At 49.0% G+C, this 13,646-nt stretch overlaps 1 protein-coding gene across 1 annotated transcript in view; it reads right to left on the reverse strand.

Annotated features, from left to right (window-relative positions):
• ST3GAL2 (ST3 beta-galactoside alpha-2,3-sialyltransferase 2) overlaps nt 1-13,646 on the reverse strand; it is a 42,555-nt gene that overhangs the window by 13,024 nt on the left and 15,885 nt on the right. The gene's annotated exons all lie outside the window — the stretch shown is intronic.

Consider the following 13,646-nt stretch of genomic DNA (forward strand, 5'->3'; position numbering starts at 1 on the left):
TTTAAAAAACAAAAAGGAAAGTTCAGGTGTGGGAGGTACTTTCGGGTGAAACTTAATTGAAAACTATCCCGGAGAAGATCTCGGAGAACTGAGGCCGTGGCTCCCATCCTGCTGCTCTGGTAGCCCCGACGCCCGGGAGAAGGCCCTTTCAGTGAAACTGGGGGCTGGCCCTGGCCCTGAGGTCCGCCCTCTTCCCTCTCAAGAGCAGATCGCAGACGAGGCATTCCTGGGTTGGCTTGGTGAACTGTTAACAATCCTTCCAGCTGTGGTGTCAGGGAGAGAACTTGACTGTCTGCACCCAGGGGTGCCAGAGCCAACCCCACCCAGCCCGCCCTCGGGGCTTTGTCTCCATCTCTATGTCCAAGATTAAATGAATGCCAGGGTCCCTGGCCCTGTGCTGCCCCGACTGATGAGAGCAGGCAGAAAAAGCCACTTGCCAGCGGTCTGGGGCTCAGTGGTGAGGAAAGGAGCCAGGGCCAAGGACGACACTGAGAGGGGAGCCTTGGGGCACTGGCCCCAACACCACAGGGTTACTTATTCCTGGCTGCCTGCCTCTCCCCACCAACTCCTGTCCTAGCCCAGGGCCTCATGCCCCTCACTAAAGGCTCCAGCCAGCCCTTCCAGGGTCTTCTGCTGCCTGCAGCTCCAGAGAAGGCCTCTCCAACTCTTCTGTTCAAGAACCTCAGCTGCCCCTTCACGGCAGTTCACATTTCTGGGGTCGAGCCAAACCACAAAGCCATCAGGGAATGGAACCAGCGAGTTCCAATAAGGATGTCATCATTTGGGGGGAGGGGGAAGACTATGCTGACGGAAGTGATGGCCATGATATCAAGAATGGAGGCAGGATTTGAGTCCAGATCTATCTGGTTCGAAGCCTGTGACTGGCCAGGGCACAGAAAGAGGCCTGAGAGTCTCTCTGAACTACCCAGAAGCTCAGGGGTAAGAGACAAGGAGACACAGAAGCTGGCTTCCCAGGGTCAAGGGTGAAGCTTCATGCACACGCCTCGCCCAGGGCCCCTGGCTGCGGTGTGCTCCTTCCAACTCTACACTGCCATTTGGCAGGCCAGACTCTAGGCAGGACGTCTGACTGAATGGTCTGTAGACAGGAAGCCAGGTCATTGCCTCTTCCAGTGCCCCTCTGCCTACTCCCATGCCCAGCATCTAAGGAAGAGCACTTGGTCCTGCAGGGCCCTGCTCCCAGCATCCCATGGCCTGAGGAGGGCCAGCTGTGAGACAATGTCCCTAAGGGGCAGTGGCATTCCAGGCTAAACAAAGAATGGGAGCGAGGGGCCTCACTGGGGTGACCTGGTTTCTGGTAGGCAGCCCACAGCGGCCACAGCAGGCAGGAGCTGGCCCAGGAGGCTCCAAGGTAAATGTCCCTCATCAGGGATGTCTCAAGTGGCACCTGAGGTGACCGACTGCCTTGTTGGGGACAGGAAAAGCCCTACTTTCAACAATGTGTTTGGAAAGAGCACGGAAGCAGAGTAGCCAAAGCCCTGGCTGTGGGAACCCCACGGCCAGGCTCTTGCTGGGAACTTGAGCTGCTGGGCTTGCATCGAGTGCAGCTGGAGGCTCAGGGCTGTTGCTAACTGGGACTAGAAAAGATCAAAGGTCCCCAGACACGCACAAAAAACAGCAGAGGTTGTCCACTGCTGGCCCTTACTCAGTGTTTTCACAGGTCTTCTTTCCTCCGGAGAAAGCCCCATCCCTCCAGGTGCCCACGGCCTACTTCTGGTTTCTCCCCTTCACAGCCGCTCTGGCCATTCATGTTAAGTGCATGCATAAACCACTATATAAAAGAGTCAGGATGGGGGAGGGCACATTTCGGCATCAGTCCCCACCTCTGCTGCCCGAAAAGGAAAGCAGGCCAGCCTCCGGAGGCCACCTGGGGCCGCCTGGCTGGTAAGGCTCCTTCATGCGTTCAATAAGCACTTAAGGAGCCCGCAGGATGGTGGGGAATAGGACGCACCCGTTCTCCCCACGTGGTAGGTACTTCTAGCCTTTTCTTTTGTTTTTCATTGTTTATTATTTTTATCAACAAAGTTTACAGGAAGGAATTAAATATTTAAAGCCAAAAGCCCATTTTTAGGTCTCATTAAGTTTGCTCCGCCCATTCGGATCCAGTGTGCCTCTTCCTGATGTCTTAACCACTTTAGCAAGAAACAAGTCAAAACTGAAAATACGTGTTCACAGTCAACATGTTTTTACATATTTCTCTTCTGTAATGCAAAGACATTTTTGTTTGAAACACTCGATTGGTTTATCTAAGGTGATTACAGAAGTGCCAGGGCAGGGACGCTGCAGGGAGCCCTGAGTGAGTGTAAGCACTGAGTGCAAAGGAGGTCGGGAGGGACAAGCCTGACCTGCTGAGAAGAGCGAGCAGGGTGGGGGCCGAGGGGCCGAGAGGAAGCGGCCGGGCCACGGAGGGCTTGCGAGGGTTGGGATGCGTGATGAACCTGACGGGAGGGTTTTCAGAGGAGAGGGGTGTCGTAGCCGGATGCGTATTTTAAAATGCGCCCTCGGAACAAATGTTTTCAAATCAGCAGTACCAAGAGTTTGGAAAGGATGTGTAGTATTAAGAACACTCATATACTTACCAGCGGTGGGGAAACAAATGAACACAATGCTTTGGGAGATAATTTGGCATTACTTAATGAAGATGGACATGAGTATACCCCAATAGTGTTTTTTAAGAGGAATTAAAAATCATCTTTCTCACAGAAAATGTAGCGACATTTTGTGTGGTGACTGGAAAGTTCTCTGCATCGCCCTAGGCTAATTTATTTTAAGACTTCCCATGTGTATAAACTTCCTCACACTGTTGTTCTCTGAAGGTCTGGGTGGGAACGAATGGTTTCTCACCCAAAGGCTGAACAGTCAGAATTGCTGAGTTATGATTCCACGACAGCCTGTGAGTTCAGCCTGCCTGTCATACTAAGCAGACTTAAAGCTCAAGTTGAACCCTGACAACAGGTTTAACACAGTTTCATTCCCCCCCCAAATTTTACCCCCCACGCGGGACAATATTTCCCAATAACGTTTAATTAGTATATTTTTCCAATATTGTTATTTTCCAAAAACACTACTTTTCCAGTAATGGTTAATTAGATAGAAGAAGATGCAGAAACCTCTCCGTGTGAAGCCTGATGAATTTTCACCTCTGTGCACATCTGTGTAACACGCAGAGCACTTTCATCACCCCAGAAAGCTCGCCGTGCTCCTCTCTGGTCAACGCCCATGCTCCGCCACCTTTCTGAGCACTGTCCCCATAGACTAAACTCACTTGCTCTTGACCCTCACATACACACACACTGTGTGTCTCATGTCTGGCCTCTTCTGCCCAACTCAGTGCTTTAGAGATTCATCCACTAGTGTGTGTGTCCGAGTCTGTCTTCCTCCATGTCTGGACACGTCACTGTTTCCAGTTTGTGGTTGTGAGAAATAGAACTGCCATGAGCTTCCTGTACGAGTCCATTCATGGATGCTCCCTCTCATGGCTCATGAGTAAATATCTGGGAGTGGAGATCACAGGGTATACGTATGTTTTAACTTTACTAGAAATTACTATTTAGTTTCTAAGGTGGTTGTAGCATTTTACATTTGCATTGGTATTGACAAGAGTTCCACTTGTTCCATGCCTCGGTATTTTCTCTTTTTAATCTTAGGCATCCTGGTGGGTATATGGTAACCCCGGGTATTTCTACCATCGGTACATACCAACGCGTGCACTGAGATGCAAAAGAATGCTCACAGCAGTACTGGGCAATACCTGAAACCACAAACAAGCAAAATGTCCTCCAGGATGGAATGGATAAATTGTAGTGTGTTCCTGTCACACAGTAAAAGTGAACGAGTCCAGTTTCAGACATCAACAGGGATAAATATGACCAAAAACTACCACATTGAGCAAAAAGAATAACTCATGGATAAATGCCTAAAATACGAGTTCATGAAAAGTTCAAAAGTACCCAAAGGCAAGTAAGAAACTGTTTAGACTTCTGTATGTAGATGCTAAAACAACAGATAAAATCAAGGAAATCAAGCCAATTTCAAGAAATTCCTCTGAAGGGGAAGGAAGGTAGATAAAATCAAGGAGGGGCCCATCGAGGCTTAGAAAATATTGGGTAAGGTATTACTCTTAATCTGCATGGTGGGTACAGAGTAATTTTTATTCTTTAAAGAGTATATACCCCTGACCAGGTAGCTCAGTTGGTTAGAGCCTCATCCCTATACTCCAAGGTTGCTGGTTCCATCCCTGGTCAGGGCACATATGAGAATCAACCAGTGAGTGTAGAAATAAGTGGAACAACAAAACGATCTCTCCCTCTCTCTAAACAGTCAGTCAACCCAAAAAAGAGCATCTGGACCGCGGCATGTAACATGTTGAATGTGTATTTCATAATAAAATCTAATTTTTAATATTAAAACATTTTTTACTAAAAGATCAACTGCGGCTGCTGTGGCAGCCTAGCAGAGACCAGAGAGGAGCGTGTAATACCCCGGGCAGTGCAGGTGGTAAGAGGTGGCTAATGTCTTCGGAAAGACTTAACTGACGGGCTGGAACGGGTTGGAGGTGGGACAGGAAGACCCAAACCAGGGTGATACGGAGGCTTGCGACCTGAGCAACCTGGTCGTAAGGGTGGCATCCGCTGATACAGAAAAGACAGGAAAGGAGTAAGTTTGAATGAGAATAAGCAAGAGTTCTGTTTGTGGCTTATTACATTTGCAATGCTATTTAGAAAGAGGAAGGCAAGAGGAAGTTGAACACACATATCTGAAGCTCATGATGAGGCCGGAGCTGGAGGGATGCATCTGAGGGTCATGAGAGTTTATTTTTAAAACCACAGGACCAGGAGGAATTATCTAGGGAGGGTCTGACACAGACAAGAGCAGGTGGCCCAGGAGAGCCCTGGGGCACTCCAAGGTCTAGAAGAGGCCATGGAGAGTCAGGAAAGAAATGGCCAGGGAAGCAGAGTGAAACTGGCCCTGTATCTAGGAAGCCAAGAGAAGAGAGCATTTCAAGAACGAAGGAGAATTCATTGTGTCAAATTTTTTTGAAAAAGTGAGTACAACATGACTGAGAACTAACCATTCTGTGGTCAGACAGAGGTCAGCAGTAACCTTCACAATGGCTGACCCAGAGTATGGTAGAGGTGAAAACCTGGCTGGCTGTGAAACGGCCAAAAGCAGATGAAAAGAGATGCAACATCATTAGCTATCAGGGAAATGCAAATTAAGACCACAACCAGATATCACCTCCCAGCCACTAGGATGACTGTAACAAAAATGGATATTAACAAATGTTAGTGAGGAGCGCTCAGACAATGCTGGTGGGATTATAAAACGGTGCAGCCACTTTGGCAAACAGTCTGGCAGTTCCTCAAAAGGTTAAACATAGCCCTGGCTGGTGTAGCTCATTGGAGTGAGCACAGGCCTGAGAACCAAAGTCTCCTGGTTCGATTCCCAGTCGGGGCCCATGCCTGGGTTGTGGGGCCAGGTCCCCAGCAGCGGGTGTGTGAGAGGCAAAAAAGTCTTTTAAAAAAAGGTTAAACACAGAGTAATTACCATATAACTCAGCAATTCTGCTCCTAGGTATATACCCAAGAAAAATGAAAACACATGTCCATGAAAAACTTATACACAATGGTTATAAACATTTTATTAGCTCCAATGTGGAAACAACCTGAAGTTCCATCGCCTGATAAACTAACAAAGTGTGCTCTACCCACACGACGGAACCTTACTCAGCCAAAACGAGGAAGGACACACACGATGACAGGGATGAACCTTGAAAACACTGTGCTAAGTAAAAGAAGATAATCATAAAAGAATACTTGCTATGGTTCCATTTGTAGGAAATGTTCAGAAGAGACAAATCTCTAAAGAAGATTACTGGTTGCTTAGCACTGGAGGGTTGAGGGAAGTGGAGGGTGTTTGCAAATAGGCAGGGAGTTTCCTTCTGGGGTGATGCAATGTTTTAAAATTGTTTGCGGTGAAGGCTGCATAAGCATGCGAATGGCCTAAAAACCACTACACCGTACACTTAACATGGGTGAACTGCATGATATGTGAATTCTACTTCGATCAAGATGTTCCCGAAGGACAGGGAGCGGGATAAAGTGGAACGGAGGTCAAGCCGGGAGACACTGCAGAATGCTGGGAGAGAGGAAGGCGAACGCTGCAGAAGGAAAGAACAGTTGAGAAGCAAAGGCCTTGAGTAGCAAAGGGGCAGGAGCCAGTGCCTACAGGGACAGGGCCCACCTGTGAGACAGGAAACACAGCAGAGCACAGGGCACCGGCAGGGGGCGGGGCGGCGCGCGGGGTGACGCATTTGGTGGCAGAAAAACGAGAAGGGTCTTTTTATTGTTGAGGCTGCAGATTTACAGAGATCCGCTGTGAAACAGTTCTCTCAGACAGAAGGGTAACAAGGAAAATGTAGTGGGTGGCAAGGCAATGCTTTGGTCTTTGTAGGTTTGTGGTCACAGGTTAAGCAAATCTGGTGAGGCCATTTTAACCATAAATGTCCCTTGAATGGCTGGACAAGCTTGAAATACTGAGACAGAAGAAAGGAGTCGACAAACAGAATCCAGAAGGTCAGGGGCAGCGAAGGATCCGAAGAATGGATAATTTCCCTCCTCCTAGGGCCTCCTGCCAATCAGGGGTGCATGCCTGAGCAGACACAGGAACCAATGGAAGCTAAGAGTCCTAGCCAGGTCACAGATAAAGGAGAGGAGATGCAGGCCTATGGGACTGAGCGGCAAAGGCCGCCCCCAAAAAGAAGAGGCTAGGGCGGTCTTAGAGCCATTCTCCGGTCAGTCCCCAGGTAGACAAGCCATCAAATTAACCTAATGGAGCACAGGATGATAGCACAGCCTCAGACCAGTGCAGCTGAAACAATCTTCTTGGCAGGCAGAGAAAAGAAATGTCAAAATAAGGTGTAGAGGATGGGGGGAAGGAGGCTGCTTAAATCTGAAAGGGATGGGGAGAAGAAAAAGGAAACCAGCTAAGATACTGATGAAGGCCACCCTCTTTACTCCCACTGACAGTGGAGCCTGAGGCCATGTCCCAGAGCCACAACATAAAGCCATCAAACCATAGGTTACTGCTCCCATTGCATGATTTGGTATTCATGAAAGTCCCAAGACAAGCTAAACGAGGTCGACTGAACAAGGTCAAGCTGAACAATGTCAGCCAGGCAGGAAGTAACATAGCTTTCACGCCACTCCAGGTCTGACGGTTCCAAGGCCTGTGCTCCTTCCATAAGTGTCTATTGCCTTCCAGAAGGGTTTCCTGTGCCCCAGATCCCTACGGGCCTAGCAACTGCCAGCCTCCTGGGTAAGCCAAAAGCAGAGGTCAGAAGGTGCCCTGGGGAAAGGGGCAGTGTCGACCATTATCTTGAGGGAAAAAGCTGACAGCCCTTCCCTCACACATCTCAAACCCAGTGAGGCATGTCCTTCAAGTGGCTGAGAACCGGCTGCACCCCCTTCATGCGCTTAGCTAACTGACGTCATGGCTCAGCAACGTCCTGGCAGCGGCCTCCAGTACAGACCCTCATAGTTATCCCAGTGACCAGGCCTCCCTGTCCCCCAGTTAAACCCCCTCCAGCAGCCTCTGCCGCTTGAGCCCCTGCCTTTCTGCAGGAGACCTCGCCTTGACCTGCCATCCAGTTTGACATCTCAGCTCTCGAACTTCTGATGCTGCCCATTCACCAGCCAGGAAACCAGAAAGCAAAAGCTAACAAAGTTTTTCAAATCTATGATGGTCACGCTGGCTGTCAATGAAGTCCTAGAGAAAAAAAGGATTTATTGCCAGAAAATCAGTGATGCACCCTAAGAAACAGGCTGTAAGGGGAGGAATGCTGGGCTCTGAGGCATCAGTGGGGGTGGGTCCAAGGGAAGAACTAAGACGTGGGGTGGCCACCCTTCCACAGTGGCTCCCTCAAGGAGTCCCGGTGTGGTTGGTTTGTGTCCAGGCACGTGTTAGGCAGACAAGACCAGGCAAAAACAGTTGGGGAAGACAGGAAAAAATTGGCAAAGAATAGAAAATCAGTTACAGAACAGCACCACCTCTGATGAAGGCCAGGGGTTCTTGTTGAGTCTCTGTGTCCTGCTGACTGGGTCTGTCTCAGCGACAGACAATTTCTTACTTGCTTTTTACCCAATCTGATAGTTTTTCTAAAATGTGCATGTGAGCCATTACACGTATTATGTATTTGGACTTCTGTTACTATCTTACTTTATGTTTTCTCTTCATTCATTTTTCTTTTGGATTTTTTCCCCCTGGGCAATCCAATACTCTCCCCCTCCTACCACTTTTCCCCCTTCCTGTCTTGGAAATGATATTCCTCTTCTTTTAGTGGTTATCTTCAATTGTTAGTATACATGTACGTATATATTTTTAATGAAGACTAGTTTTCAGCAGTGCTATTGTCTTGACCAGGCAGGAACTTGGTGTGACTTAATAATGAAATTTTCTACTTTATTCTACCTTACTCTTCCTTGACAATGTGGTCAACAATTTGAGTTTTTCTTTACAAATTAAAAACCAAATTAGACACTGCATTTTTGTGTGTTTTGCCATCTGTGGCAGATGCTGTTGGTTGCCTACCAGCAGCCACTCCCCCTTCTTGCCTGCCTACAGAATCCTGATTTTGTTCAGACAGCAAAGAACTCAGTCCCAGGAGATGGGGCAAGCTTGCTCAAAGCTAACCACAGTAAGCCTGTTCCCTTTTATCAGGAATTGATGTAAGGGTGGACCAGCTCAGGCCAATGAGACATAAAGAGATGTCTGCTATGGCATTCTTAGATTCTCCTGGGAAAAGAGGCACCTTAGACAGCTTTCTTTCTTCTAGCATCTCCCTGCTTGGGGCGCTATGAGGTGAGGATAGGATGCCTAGAGCAGCAGCAGCCATTTCACCACGAGGAGGCAGATCTCACACCCCGAGGACGGCAGAGCAGAATGGTAGAATGATTTGGAGTCCTTCATGCTAATACTAAACCACTGCCCCAGCCCTGGAACTTCTCATTATAACTCTAAATATCTTTATTAAATATCTCTAAATATCTCATTATTAAACTCTAAATAGCTTTTAGAGTTTAAGTCACTGTGGGTTATTCTACTACTTGTAGCAGAAAGCATTCTGACATACTATCTATACTTAATTAAATGTGCCAGTTTCTGTGCCCAATATCAGTGCTAGGAACCTGTTCCTTCTCCGTGATTTGTTCTTCTTCCTATTGAAGTATACCGTTAGTAGTTCTTTTGGCAAGAGTCTGTGGGTGATAAAGCTGTCTTAGTATGTCCAGAAACATCTTTCTTTCACCTCATTCTTGAATGACAGCTGGATAGAAAGTTCCAGCTTCCCTGATCCTGCTCTATCATCTCTGGGCGCCCCGTCAGCCTAATTGTCAGCTGGTTGAATTCTTTTTCTTCTCCAGCAGTTTTTAGTATTTTCTCTTTAGTTTCATCTGCAGTTTCACTATTTTATGTCTAGGCATCTATTCTGTTTGGCACTCACGCTGTCTCTTCAGGTCTGGGACTCCGACTGGGCACGGGCCGAGGCCCGTCAGTCTGTGTTCCACGTCTGCGCTGCATTCTAGACGAATCCCTCGCCATCAGCTCCCAACCCACGGCTTCTCCGTGTCCAGGCTGGAGTCCCAGCTGTTCTTCCAAATTCAAATGACACTCTGCTTCACTGCTAGAATTTTTTATTTAAAAGTTTTATATTCGCATAGTGTTTTTTTCCTTTCATAATTTCTCTTTCTTCAATGAACTGCATGTTTCCTTATCTTTCTGAGGACCCTAAACCTAATTTATATGAAAGACTTTTCCGAATGCCATTTTCATTTCTTCTGAGGGACATTTTTTATTTTGTTCTGTTTTTTTCCGCATTAGTGTTTCTGAATTTCAGCAGGCGAGCTCATCTGTTCTCTAACACTTTACTGTCCTCTCCCCATTGAAGGGCTCTCACGGTGCTTCCCCAGGGCCTTCGGGTCTCCCAGTCCAGAATGAAATCTTACAGGACCAACTCGGCTTGCATCCAGGCTGTGAGGACCCCGGGAAAGGGCTGAAAGCAACTTTTTCCAGCCTATTTTCCCAGCCCCGGGTCCAGCAGTGAACTAGCTCTAATTCCATGCTTCGTGTGCAGCACTTTACGGCTCTGTTACCCCAGATTTCCAGCTACTTCTGCCTGCTCGCAGACTCAGACCAGTGGGCCTGCAGCTTCAGCCCTGCCCTTTTCTTTGTGTTCCTGTCCCATTTTTCATCAAAGAGACGTTTATCATGTTGTGTGGGGGGGAGGGGGGTGCACAACTATGTGTCTAGAATTTCATTTCTTTACGTATGGCTGCTATGTATTTAGAGTATAAATTTACAGTGCCATCTTGACAGCATGAGTCGGATCAAACCATTCCTACTGGGGAACGAGGGATCCCTGCCAGTACCGTCTCCAGGGAAGGCACATCTCTCCAGTGAGATTCACAGGACTCCAGCCAGCACACTGAAGGAAGCGGACTGCGATAGCCTGGGGTAAGCTGATCAAGAGCCCCAATTAAAATGGCTCTCCCACCCCCACCCTTCTCTTCATCTCAGTCCACAGTGGGGTGAGGGCAGGGGTGGGCAGAGGTGGTCTGAGCGGCCTTCAGCCCCTCTTCCACGCCACTTTACTACTTCACGGGGAGAAAGGCGTCTGGGCCACGTGGACGCCCTGATGGAAGGCCCAGCTGACTCTCTTCTGGTCCCCAACCTGCCTGCAGCAGGCCCAGCCTTTAGTTCTTCCCTCACGTCAGAAGAGGAACGGGATCAGGGGCCAAATTCTAGTCCAGGCTGCCACGGGGCGACAAGCCGTTTTTCCTCCTAGGCCAGGATTCTTGAACTATTAGGAAACCTTCGCCCTCTTCCTCCATGATCATCTCCCACCTGCTCCTGCTGACCAGCACTCCGACTTCCAAGTCTCTGCCGTCTACCTTCTGGACTCAGACCTTCCTCACTGGAGCTGCGAAGGCGCCCCAAAGGTTCTGCCCTCAGCTCCCTTTTCCTCTTTGCTTCTCTGCTACGCACCATCCCCTTTCAGATCTAACAGCCTGCCCTTCTACCCTGGGTTCTAGACCCACATTCTCAACTGCCTCTTCAGCACATCCATACAGCACTTCAGAAATGTACTCGCCACCTTCCTGCACTCCAAAGCAATACCAGATGGGAGGGGTACCCTTCCTCACGGGGCCAAGGTCAGGCTCCTTAACACTTGCATCCAGAGATCCCCAAATCAGGCGATCCCCAAATCAAGCCTCATCTCTCACGATACCTTGCCCTCTAAGGGTTACAAACTAGTTTGGACCATGGGCTAAATCTGACCCATTTATACAGGGTCCGGCAGAAGTAACGCCCACGTGAGTGTGGTTGGTAGGGTAATAATATGGGTGTAATACTATAGCTTTGATTTGAATATTCCACCTAAAATGTCATATGCTGTGCTTGAGTGTGATATTGTTATTTTACAGAATTACATGCTTGTGATTTTTTACTAAAAACTGGGGGCGTTATTTGTGGCAGAACCTGTATTATGGCCCTACTAGGAACCTAAAAAGATGTGTCTATCTCCTTCCCTTAAGATACAAACTAAGCACAGAGACCATGTTGTTTGTAATTAATTCATCACTTCTCATCACCACAGGAACTAGCACTGGCCTACACACAGGGAGCACCAACACGGATCTGTCCCTCTCCGGTCTCTCTCTGTAACCCCAGGGTTACAAGAACAAAAATAATGGCAATGAAAAAATGCTTTGAAGCCATTTTTACAAATCATTATGTAAGTGTGCAGATGAAAGTGATCATTACATTTTGCCCCCAGTCTTCCAGCTCTGACGTTCTGTAAGTGAAAGCTTTTTCTAACTTCTCGTGGACCGCCAAGAAACACGAGGCCCTGGGTATGAACCCGCTTTAGCCAACTGGAGGCAGTGGGAAAGGTGTGTGTGTAAAAGCAATGGGAGTTCTCCGGGCCGTGGGAACGGACGGACTGCCCCGCTCTTACTACTCTGTCAGCAGGGCCTCCCGGGGCTGCTTACGTGGAACTCCCTCTGGACGGTCCCCCGGGCACTGCAGGCTGCTGGCTGCAAGTCCTCCCTGGTCAGGACTTGTCAGATCGCACCCCCGTTCACCCAGCTCATAGCCCCCTTCCAGGCAAGCCTCCCCAAAGAAGAAAGCACCCAGAAAAACTTGAATTCACATAATGGCACTGCCACTTGCTGGCTGTTAACATTTAACCTCTCTGATCTGTGTCCCTGTCTGTGAAATGGGAATGTCACCCATCTCGGAGGATTTCTGCAAGGACGAGAAGCATAAAGCTCCTAGCTCAGTGCCTACGCTCCAGGTTTTCCCATGTTGACAACTACGCTTTTGCCCTGGCTGGTGCAGCTCCGTGGATTGAGTGCTGGCCTGCAAACCGAAGGGTCACTGGTTCAATTCCCAGTTGGGGCACATGCCCGGGTTGTGGGCCAGGTCCCCAATAGGGGTACATGAAAGGCAACTGCACATTAATGTTTCTCTCCCTCTCCTTCTCCCTCCCTTTCCCTCTAAAAATAAATAAATACTTTTTAAAAAAACAACCACAGGTTTGTTAGCCCCAGCTCCATCTTGGGCGACTCTTGTGGGCTGGGATCCCATGACCTTGAATAGGCATCACGGGTTTCTGGGCACCCGTAGCCCCACCCCAGGCTCCCCCGGGACAGCGCCGCCAGGGTCTTGCTGCAGAGCCCCCTTCCCGGCTAACCACAGGCAGAGCCTCTCCCTTCCCCGCAGCGGCAGGCAGCAGTGTGCAGGGCGGTGTGGCGGACAGCACAGACTGAGGTTCAGCATCAGCTCTGCCCCCGTGACCCTCACCCCGAGGCCGCACAGAAAGCAGTGCCATGTCCATCCTGTGGCAGGGCCTGTGGGTCACAGAGCCTGTCACCTCATCAGACCACATAGAGTTTGTGTGCCAGTTTGGCAGCAAGAGTCTAGAAAACACAGTTAATAAGGGGTTTCTGCACAGGGTTGAAAGCCTCAGACATTAAGAGAAGCAGGAGACAGGTGGAAGACCCTGAAGGTAGGAGACTGGGAAACAAGTCTAAATTTCTTTGGAGACATTTTAAATTTTTTAATTAATTTATTTCCAGAGAGAGGGGAAAGGAGGGATAAACAGACGGAAAGAAACACCTCCTGCGCGCCCCCAACTGGGGTCCTGGCCCACAACCCAGGCTTGTGCCCTGACTGGGAATCAAACCGGTGACCCTCTGGTTCACAGGGCAGCACCCAATCCACTGCGTCACACCAGCCAGGGCTCTCTGGGGACTTTTAAAGAAAGCAGGGAGTGGGATAAGTGAGTGGTGGCCCAGGGCAAGCGAGGCAGAGGGAAGTCTGGAGAGCTAGGGGTTTAGACCTTACTACCCGGCTCTGCCTCCCAGGCTCAGGGGCCTAGGGCGCTCAGTCTGTTCTAATTCCCTTGAAAGACAAAGTTAGAGCACCAGGTAGCTCAGCTATTCATCACCTTTATGATTTAGATCGCACTCTTACTGCAGGCAGAGATGCCCAGCCCTCCTTTTCCTCTGCTCTTATCTAGATGTCTGGGCTACAATCTGAATCTCAGGAGAAGAATGAGAAGGCCTTCA

Source organism: Artibeus jamaicensis, unplaced genomic scaffold, assembly GCF_021234435.1.
Source record: "Artibeus jamaicensis isolate MK-2021 breed Jamaican fruit bat unplaced genomic scaffold, CSHL_Jam_final contig_464, whole genome shotgun sequence".
Lineage (NCBI taxonomy): Eukaryota > Metazoa > Chordata > Mammalia > Chiroptera > Phyllostomidae > Artibeus > Artibeus jamaicensis.